This window comes from Hibiscus syriacus, unplaced genomic scaffold (genome assembly GCF_006381635.1).
Source record: "Hibiscus syriacus cultivar Baekdansim isolate YM2019G1 unplaced genomic scaffold, ASM638163v2 tig00110569_pilon, whole genome shotgun sequence".
Taxonomy (NCBI): domain Eukaryota; kingdom Viridiplantae; phylum Streptophyta; class Magnoliopsida; order Malvales; family Malvaceae; genus Hibiscus; species Hibiscus syriacus.
Window position 1 is genome coordinate 1,854,396 of NW_024062784.1, and position 11,331 is coordinate 1,865,726.

General features: G+C 37.4%; 1 pseudogene; it reads left to right on the top strand.

Moving 5' to 3' along the window:
• Positions 1–10,228: 10,228 nt before the first annotated feature.
• Positions 10,229–10,833, top strand: LOC120132684 (annotated as a pseudogene).
• The last annotated feature ends 498 nt before the right edge of the window (positions 10,834–11,331 follow it).

Sequence of the window (11,331 nt, forward strand, 5' to 3'; positions counted from 1 at the left end):
TTGTTTTGTTTGATTTAAATCTCCAGTCATTAACTTCCATTAAACTATTAACATAAATCTTAGGTGACACTTAAAAATAATAATAAAAATTCTTGTCATATAGAAGATCGTCAGGCTGTTTCTGATTTTCAAGTGATTTTGCTGCTCCAGCTTGTGAAGTGGGTAAGGGAACAGATGACACAGCATCAGAACCATTGGCTGATATACTACCTTTTGTTTTCAGATCAGATTTGCCGAGAGGGGCATTTTCTGCTCTTTCTGACCGCCCGTCAGATTTTGTTCTAGAAACCTGGTTCTTGACCAAATTCACATCTGATTGTTGAGTTCCCAAGGCAACTGCCCTGCCACCAGAGGCTCATTAACATTGAGGTACGGACCAAAGCAACTTTGAGGTACGGACGCCATACTTATCTTTCTTTATCCTCCTCCTTCTTTTCTCTATAAGTAGGGGGTGTAATCGAGCTGAGTAGAATTAGAGTATTGCTAAGCTCGACTCGAGTTAAAAATTTTGAAATAGAGTTCGACTCGATTTGAAAACTCGTGAGCTTAAAATTTTTAAGCTTGACTCGAACTCGAAATCCTTAACTGTAGCTGATGAGCAGCTCGAAAATGCTCGAAATGTAAAAAAAAATCTTAAACTTAACTAGATTGAAGCTTCAAACTCAAACTCGAACATGAACCTTAAATACATGAGAGTCTTAATATATTTAAAAAAAATCAAATCATAAATGTTAATATTATTAATAGTTTATCTTTAAAAAAATAAAATCTTAAATTATTATTTTTTCAAACTGTTCATGAGTTTTTCGAGTCGAGTATCAAATAGCTCATTAAGAATTCGAGTCGAGTTCATTCGATCAAAGTATTTATCGAGTTTTGACCAAATCGATCTGGAGTAGCTCACGATTTGTTTCATCTTATTTACAACCCTATCTATAGGGCTTTCTTTGTCTCATATCGGCTCTTACCTTATCGTTGTCACTTTCTAGCCTTAGATTTTTTTTTTTCAAAACAAGGACCGAGAAAATCCTAAAAAAATTCACTCTTCGGTTATCCCTGATTGAAAACCTTTTGGGGGTGGAGATCACCACTTTTTCAACGGAATGAACCCATTGATTTGTGGGCTCTGAAGTTGGCGATGGTCTATGGTGCATGCAGGAAGAAATAGTTGTTCTTGTTGGTTCTGCAGTGGCCTCTTGCTTATACTTGATGTTCTTGCATGCTAGCTTTATTATGCCATCTACAAAAATGACTGCCAACTAAATTTATTATGAAAATGCATGCTAGCCATTGATGTTGCAGCCGAAACTTTGAAAATATGACTTCTTTGAAGTTGAAAAATCCTAGAAACCTACTCAAAAAAAAAAAAAAAAAAAAGCGGGGAAAGACTCATCCATGCTTAATTGATGTTTACTGTCGCAATGGAGACGTATACCAGAGTTTGCAGGTTTGGAATGCAATGAAAGCGAGAAATATACCTCCAAATGTTTACACTTTTGCCATTACCATCAATGCACTATGCAAGAAAAATAGACTACACGAGGCTTGTGAACTTTTGAGGAAGTTGAAATGTACAAGCATTGCTCCAAAACCGTTAATATTCAACCCTGTGATTGATGGGTTGTGTAAGTCTAGAAATTTGGATGAGGCCAATCTGATTGTGGAGATGGAAGAGAAGAAATGCTATCCCCATAAAGTGACGTTTACTATTCTCATTATCGGGCATTGTATGAAGAGCAGAAGAGGAAGGGGCAGAAGAAGAAGATGGTTCAAGAAGAAGAAGGAGACGGTGGGTGGTTAATAGGGGTAGAAGAAGGGGCAGTAGGACCACGTGAATTTTTTTTATTTTTTAATTATTGTGTAATAATTTCGTTAATGAGTTAACGAAACTAATATAGAGACTTAAATTAAACAAATCAATAACGTTAGAGACTTAAATCGAACAAAATAATAATATTAGATATCATTTCCCTTGATTTCTTTTAGTGGCGTATCATAACAAAAACACATGAAACTATCAGCATAATTTTCACTTAGTTTTATTCTTTTATATTTGAAAACAAAAAATGATAATTAGATACTAAAAATAAAGTTTACCTAAAATTATGAACTTTGAAAACGTCGAAAGAAAGCTGCCTCTCTCTCCTACATGTGTATGGCCATTAGAGAGTAGACCGTTCAAGATAGCCATGAATTCCAGGCGAATAGCTCGGACGAAACTCTTTAAATACCATCCCATCTTCACCCTCCACCACCATCAACAATAAAACCTAAAGCCCTTTCGATTAAGCTTTAAGAAAAATAAAGAAAATGGCGAAGGCTTTGATTGTGGTATTGTCATTTTCCCTAATCCTCTCAACACAGTCCATTGTAGGGTATGGTAAGCAGATCAAAGACTTCGTCAGAATCCAGATAGGCTCCGAAGGGGACATTGCTAGTGAGTTTACTTCGTCGTCTGATGGTGAACTTTCTCTCGACCAGGCCGAGAAGATCAGCGAGGAGATTGAGAAAACCTTCAAACGGAGGGAAAGAGCCGCCGCTCCAAGCCTGGAGGCTGCTGCTGCATCGTCGGATTCCGATCAAGCCGAGAGCGAAGATGCGGCTTCAATTGCTGTGGCTATTGCGAGTCAGGTAAGAGAGAACAAGATTGGTGAAATTCTTTCTCCCGGACCGGAGTAATGCGGCTGAGCGTGACGGTGGCGGTGGAGGAGAGTTTACCAAGGGATGATGATCAACTTATTCCTAAATATGTACTCTAATTGACTTAAGCCATACACGTTTAATGTTTATAATATAGTAAAGATTCTTGAATGCCATGATAAAATCCATATCTTGCTTTAAGTTTTTTATTTTTCGGTAAATTACACCATTCATTATTGAACTTTACTTCTCTCCTATTTTCTTTACCCAACTTTCAATTTACTCAATTTGCTCATTAAACTTTACAAATTGAATCATTTTGTTCACTCTCCCATTAAATAGTAAATAACGTTATGGCATGACACAAGCACCAAAACGATGTCGTTTTTAAAAACTCAAATATACGCCAAAACGATGTCGTTTTGAATCCTATATTGAAATTACGGTGAGTAAAATATGAAAGAGTGAGATTCAATGAGGAATTGCATAATTTACCCTTTTTTCCTTCTCTTCTTCATTTTCTCTCCACCTACCACCACGTCATTTTCATTCTGACCACCGTCCACCGTTGTTGAGGATGGTCATTCGGTCTCAAATTTCATGGGATGGTTTGTCTCAACCCACTAAGTCTGAATTTGGTAGTTGTTTCATCATAAAATGTCCAAAAACCTATGAATTTGGATTGAAATGTTTCAACTTCCTCACTTTCAATCTCAAATTCATGGACTTCGAAGCAAATTTCGACAAAATGGAAGTCGGATTTAGACTCAAGGTGTCGAGGTGAAGCGACTCATGAAATTTGGGACCGAACTGCCACCATCTATGGCGGTGGCATCAAGCCACCTTTTATTTTTATTTAATATTTTTAATTATTTTATATTAAATAATAATAAATGCACATCATCCAAACGTTAGAGAGAAAATAGGGGAGTTAGCAAAATAATTCAAACTGAAAATTCAGTGAGCAACTAGAGAGAGTAAAGTTCAATGAGAAACGATGTAATTTATCCTTTTTATTTTCATTGTTTTTTTAAATTGTTTGAATTGTGTTAGGTATGGCTCATAAATATACCAGTCTCGTTGTGGGGTTACGAATTATGTGGGTTGCGGCCCCGCGGTACTTACATGGTTGATTTTGTAATTATGTACTAGGGTTTTCTATTATAAATAGAGATGTAACCTAGACCTAAAATATCATTGAATAAAACTTCTAGCGCCGCCTAGACACCGAGGACGTAAGCACATTGTCGAACCTCGTAAAATTCTCGTGTTCTTTTGTTTTCTTTACCCGTTTTCGTCAACAGTTGGTATCAGATGTCAGGAGAAAAATTCGAAGTCGCGAAATTCGATGGTCAGGGTAACTTCGGATTATGGCAAACGAGGGTGAAGGATCTATTGGCGCAGCAAGGGATCTTGAAGGCTTTGCGACCTACAAAGCCGGCGTCGATGGATGAGGAAGATTGGGAAGAATTGCAGCAGCGAGCGGCAGGAACCATACGATTATGCTTTGCGGACGAGGTCATGTATCACGTCATGCATCTATCGTCTCCAGACGAAATTTGGAGGAAGTTGGAAAGTCAGTTTATGTCCAAATCCTTAACAACAAAACTGTATCTGAAGCAGCGGCTGTATGGGCTGAAGATGCAGGACGATCATGATTTGGCGCAACACGAGAATGTCTTCAATCAAATCGTTTCTGATCTAGTTCGGCTTGATGTGAAAATTGAGGATGAAGACAGAGCGATGATTATGTTGTGTTCGTTGCCTCCCTCTTACGAACACATGGTGACTACTCTTTACATATGGGAAAGAGACTATCAACGTTGAGGAGATTACTGCAGCCTTGTTGGCTCACAACCAGCGGAAGCAGAATGCAGGGGAAAGCTCTCAAGCCGATAGCTTATATGTCAAGGGTAATCGAGATCGTGGACGAAAGCCAGAGAAGGCAGGGTCCGGGAAGCGGAATTCCAGACTGATGAAGCGAGACTGTCCGAAGTTGAAAAAACAGACTGATGAGAAGCGTGATGGCTCATCCAAGTCTGTGAATGTGGTCGAGGATGATAATTATGATTGCAGTGAGGGTGATATGCTTTCTATTTCAACGACACAATTGACGGATGCTTGGATTCTTGATTCTAGATCTTCTTATCACATCACGCCAAATAGGGAATGGTTTTCGACATATAGGCCGGTTAATTCTGGTTCGGTTTATTTGGGTGATGATCGATGTTGTAATATTGTTGGTATTGGTGATGTCAGAATTAAGATGCACGATGGCTCCGTTCGGACGTTGAGTGGTGTTCGACATATCCCAGACTTGAAGAAGAATTTGATTTCCTTGGGCACTTTGCACAAGAATGGTTTTATCCCTAAGGCTAACGAGGATAGGGAAACCATTCGGATTGTTAAAGGAGCATTGACTGTGATGAAAGGTAAGATGACTGCAGGGAATATCTACAGATTGTTAGGGAGTACCGTTGCAGGTGGAGTTCACTCTGTTGAGTCATGTGATGATACGACAAAATTGTGGCATATGCGCCTTTCTCATCTTAGTGAACGTGGTATGGCAGAATTACACAAGAGAAACTTGTTGCATGGTGTCAAAAGCTGTAAGCTCGATTTTTGCAAGTATTGTGTTCTTGGTAAACAAACTAAAGTCCGTTTTAAGACTGCGAAGCACACAACTCAAGGGATTCTTGATTATGTGCATTCTGATGTATGGGGGCCTTCCACGACATCGTCTTTGGGTGGATCTAGGTACTATGTTACTTTTATTGATGATTTTTCACCGAAAGTTTGGGTGTATTTTTTGAAACAGAAATCTGAAGTTTTTGAGAAGTTCAAGCTGTGGAAAGCTGAGGTAGAAAACCAAACAGGACGAAAAATCAAGTGTTTGCGGTCTGACAATGGTACGGAGTACACAGATTCACAGTTCCTACAATTCTGTAAGGAGCATGTGATTCAGAGGCATTTTACAGTGCGCAAGACACCACAACAGAATGGTGTTGCGGAACGAATGAACAGGTCGTTGAATGAAAGAGCCAGATGTTTGCGGTTGAATGCGAGGCTTCCCAAACACTTCTGGGCTGAGGCTGTTAACATGGCGTGTTACCTTATCAACAGATCGCCAAGGGCATCGCTGGCTGGGAAAGTTGCAGAAGAGGTATGGACTGGTCATGATGTTAGTTTTGATAACTTACGGATTTTTGGTTGTCCTACTTATGTGCATGTACCTGCTGATGAGAGATCCAAACTTGATGCAAAATCGAAGGAGTGCATTTTTCTGGGTTACAAGAAAGGTGTCAAAGGATTCAAGTTCTGGGATCCAGTTGCGAAGAAAGTTGTAATTAGTAGAGATGCCGTTTTTGATGAACAATCCATGTTGCAGCAGAAGCAAGACACGACAGTGGTGGATTTCGAGCAGTTTCCAGTTGAGAAACCAGAAACTTCTCAACCGACTTCTGGTGGTTCCACTACGGATGATTTGCAAGATTATAGTCTCGCCAGAGACAGGGTGAGACGGACGAATATAAAGCCTCCGAACAGATTGGGTTTTGAAGACTTGGTATATTTTGCACTTATTGTTAGCAGTGATGATCCGGTTACTTTTCATGATGTCGTTGCTAGTCAGGAAAACGACAAGTGGATGGCAGCCATGGTTGAGGAGATGGAGTCTTTGAATCACAATCGCACATGGGAGTTAGTTCCCCTTCCTGAGGGTAAGAAGCCGATTGGTTGCAAATGGGTGTATAAGAAGAAACCAGCAGTAACAGAAAAAGAGGGGGAGAAGTTCAAGGCTCGTTTGGTCACAAAGGGTTTTTCACAGCAGAAAGGAGTTGATTATGATGAAATCTTTTCTCCTGTGGTCAGGCACACTTCAATCCGAGCAGTACTTGCATTGGTGGCTAGTTGGGATTTGCATTTAGAGCATATGGATGTTAAAACTGCTTTTTTGCATGGTGATTTAGAGGAGCAGATCTACATGCGGCAACCTGAAGGTTTCACTCAACCTGGAAACGAGCATTTAGTTTGCAGATTGAAGAAATCTTTGTACGGGTTGAAACAGTCTCCGAGACAGTGGTATAAACGGTTTGACTCCTATATGATCAAGATTAGCTACAATCGATGTGAGCATGATTGTTGTGTCTATGTTAAGAGCCTTGATGATGGTTCTTTTATTTTTCTATTACTGTATGTTGATGATATGTTGATTGCTGCGAAGAACATGGATGATGTTATCGGTTTGAAAACTTTATTGAGTCAGGAATTTGATATGAAAGATTTAGGTGCTGCAAAGAAAATTCTTGGAATGGAAATTTGCAGGGACAGAGACTCAAGGAAACTGCGGCTATCTCAACGGGGTTATGTTGAGAAAATGCTAGAAAGGTTTGCGATGAGCAGCGCGAAACCAGTTAGCACTCCATTGGCGAATCACTTTAAGCTCTCATCAGAACAGTGCCCTAAGACAGATAAGGAAGCTGAAGATATGGCAAAGGTTCCGTATTCTAATGCTGTTGGCTGCTTGATGTATGCGATGGTATGTACTCGTCCTGATTTAGCTCATGTTGTTAGTCAAGTTTGTAAGTACATGTCTAAACCTGGTAAGCAACATTGGGAAGCAGTCAAGTGGATCTTTCGGTACATAAAGGGTACTGTGGGACATGGAATTGTTTTTGGGAGTCAGCGGGATAATCCTTTGGTTGTAGGATATGTAGATTCAAAATATGCAGGTGACTTGGATAATAGAAGATCTACGATAGGGTATGTCTTTACTCTTGGTGGAGGGCCTATTTGTTGGAAGTCTACTGTTCAATCTGTTGTGGCTCTATCTACAACTGAAGCTGAGTACATGACAGCGGCTGAAGCTGCAAAAGAAGCTTTATGGCTTACTGGTTTAGTAAAGGAGTTGGGTGTTCAACAAGGTGGAGTTCAGTTGCTTTGTGATAATCAAAGTGCTATTTACTTGGCTAAGAATCAGGTGTATCGTGCTAGAACTAAACATATTGATGTAAGGTTCCACAAGATCAGAGAGTTGGTTGCATCTGGAGAGGTTTTGTTTCAGAAGGTACATACTGATGAGAATGCCGCTGATATGTTCACCAAGCCAGTTACGACAGACAAGTTCAAACATTGCTTGGACTTGTTGAATGTTTCGAGTTGTTAAAGAAGCAAGGTAACCCAACCCACATTGAAGTTTCCAAGGGACAGGATATTCGCCAAGGTGGAGATTTGTTAGGTATGGCTCATAAATATACCAGTCTCGTTGTGGGGTTACGAATTATGTGGGTTGGGGGTGCGGGGCTGCGGCCCCGCGGTACGGTACAAGGTTGATTTTGTAATTATGTACTAGGGTTTTCTATTATAAATAGAGATGTAACCTAGACCTAAAATATCATTGAATAAAACTTCTAGCGCCGCCTAGGCACCGAGGACATAAGCACATTGTCGAACCTCGTAAAATTCTCGTGTTCTTTTGTTTTCTTTACCCGTTTTCGTCAACAAATTGGCATAATTTTTTCGTTGAAAAAATGAATTTAGGATTTGTATTGATAATAATTTAAAAATCATTAAATATGCACCAACCAAACAACTTTAGTAATAAATAATTGTTATTATTTTTTAGGTCTCGAATTCGAATATTATAAATATAAAAAATATAAACAAATGGTAATGCAATCATTCAAAAAGAATATTAAGATACGAGGAATTGATCTTATGCCAACCTGTAAGAAATTAGAAAAGAAAATTTTAAAAACTAATGGCTAATTGTGTAAACCATTGGGCAGTGGTTCAAATGTATTGAGTTTTTGAAGAGTTCATTATGTGATTAAAATAGTCATCGATCGTTTTAGAATAGGTACAATCGAATATATTTAAAATAAGTATATGGTTAATATAAAAAATCAGACTTATAAGTCGATTACATGTGGACAAGATTAGAACATCCCCACAACATCCAAAATTAATAACTTCAAAAGAAGTTATATTATATTGATCTTTGAGGAGTTACAAATTGGATTTAAAAATACGACTCATTTAAATCAGATTTAGTTCGACCAAATTATAAATCTACTCATAAAGAAAAATTAATACTACATATGTACTAAACAAAATTTAGTTTATTAACTAAACTAAAAAAACTAAAGGAAAATGAAAGGTGATTATTTTAGGTTTGGTGAAATTGAGGCATGAGGCATGAGGCTGAGTCTTTGTTTGAGGGGATTGTTGACTGGTTGATTGTTTCTAGTGGTTGGGTGTAGAAGAGAATCCGTGATAGGAGGGACAAGGTTGCTTGGCATAAAATAATTTGGTTCCCCGATCACATCCCTAAGCACTTGATCATTATTTGGATGGTACGTCTGAATAAATTGTCACTTAAAGATAGATTTCTACGTTTTCGGATTGTCTCGGATGAGATGTGTAACTTGTGTGGGATTGAGAAGGAAACAAGGAATCATTTATTCGTTGAATGTCCGTTTTCGTGTAGTGTTTGGCAGTGTATTTTGAGGGCTTGCAAGCATTAGATGCGCTTAATTTGCGCTTAATTTTATATATGGTGAAACAAGGAAGCATTTTTTAACGGTACATGGTGAAAATAAAACTAAAGTTAAATGTTATATATGATTTTAGAAGAAAAAAATGTTGGATGTTGAAAATGAAACAAAACTAATAGTTAAGATACTAAACATATAGTTTACCCTTAATTTTATTTAATTTAATAACTATAAATTAATATAAAATAAAAAAGTTATATTATAAAGGAGAATATTTTTTTGCCTATTAAAGTAAGGATCTTACACGTGTCTGTGTGATACGTGAATATAAAAACTACCAAAATTTAATCACGTGTCTTTGTTAATTTGCCCTTCCCGAAGTTTAATATTGATTTTGTTCCCCTATTTATTGTTATTATATCGGCGAATGAAATAATGTCATAATATTTAAATAATTTATGATTTAAAAGTTTAAAATTATAGTTATTTAATTTATATTAAATTGAATTTTATTTTTTAATTAATTATTGCTTACATTTTTTATTTAAAACAAACATTTTATATATCAAATCTTAAAAAGATTATACAAAAATACTTTTATCAAATATCTTTAATCGATGTAAATAAAAGGGTGAGCTATGCATTTAGTATTTAAATTATCATTTTTGTTCTTTTTTAAAATTATACATAACGTTTAATTTTAGTTTCATTTTGGTAAACTGCCATTGAAAAGTTAACAATTGAAAAGTTAACAACTATTAACGTGACATTTTTAGTTTTTCTAATGATAATATGACATTATTTTATGGTGTCACATCATAATTACCATTAGTTTTTAATGATGAATGACCCAAATAAAATAAAATAAAAATATGTATAATTTTTTAAAAAATAGTTAGGTGACTAAAATGTAACAAAATTGATAGTTGGGTACTAAACTTGTAGTTTACCCTAAAAAGTCAAAATCCAATATTAATAGTAGTAATCAAGAACCGAGCTAAACAGAATTAAAATGGAGAAGGCCCGGAAGCCCAAAACCAAATATATGAAATGAACCCGTTCGACCATCGGTTGCTGAAGAGTGAAGAAGAAGATCTCTTATATTTTCTCCACTGTTTGTAGTTTTAGCGGCCACCAAAGAAAATGGCGTCGAACGCGGCGGTGCCGTTCTGGCATGCGGCGGGGATGACATACATCACCTGCTCCAACATATGCGCCAACCTCGTCAGAAACTGCTTGAAGGAACCTTATAAGACTGAAGCCCTTTCTCGTGAGAAAGTCCATTTCTCCATCTCTAAGTAGACCGATGGAAAGCCTGAGAAGCCCAGTATGTCTCTCTCTCTCTCTCTCTTCTTTTCCATAATCAGATCTGGGTTTTCATTTCTGTACAATTTCCTTGTTATTTTTGATCGATCAATCAAAGGTTTTATGCTGGGCCCCTTCTAATTGTGATTAGTTTCCCATCAAACCTGTTGTGCTGGAATCGGTTAATGGTTTTTGTTCTGAACCTGTTGCTTTGATATTAGCTATCCGCTCAGATTCGCCCGAAGGTTTAATCTTTTTTCTGTGTAGTTTTTTATTTTTTTTTTCTAATGTCTAAAACGTGAGGACAGAGTTCAGCGATTGAGATGCTGCCGCATTTTCATAATAATGTACTCTGCCATCTTAAATGATTCTTTCAGGGTTTTCCACCCTATAAAAGTCACACTTTTTTGTTAATATGGTCTCAATGAAGATCCCCACGAAGGTGTTTAGTTGTGGAATCAAAACCAAATCATCACATGCTTACAATAAACCGTGTTTGGAATAAAAATGATTGTTCACATTACAACTAAGCTAGGCCGGAAGGCTTTGATCATCATCAAATAGGTCTTTCATTCTCCTTGCCTTTTAATCCCTACAGCATCATACATATTAGAATATATATATATATTTATTTATAAAATATCACAATATCAATTGAAAAGAGTGGTAAGCTCATTGAACGCATGAAGTTAAAACCTCATTTACTCCGATTCATCAAAATGGGAGCTGCATCCATGTTGACACTACAAGGATAAGGGCAATGGATATGGTCGGACTCGTCGGACACTTGATGACTAGACGAGAAGAAGAAGAAAGGAAAGTAAAGAAAAGAAAAACCCAGCAGTGGTAGAGAAGCACCAAGTTGGCACTTGGGCCATGGACCATTACTTAT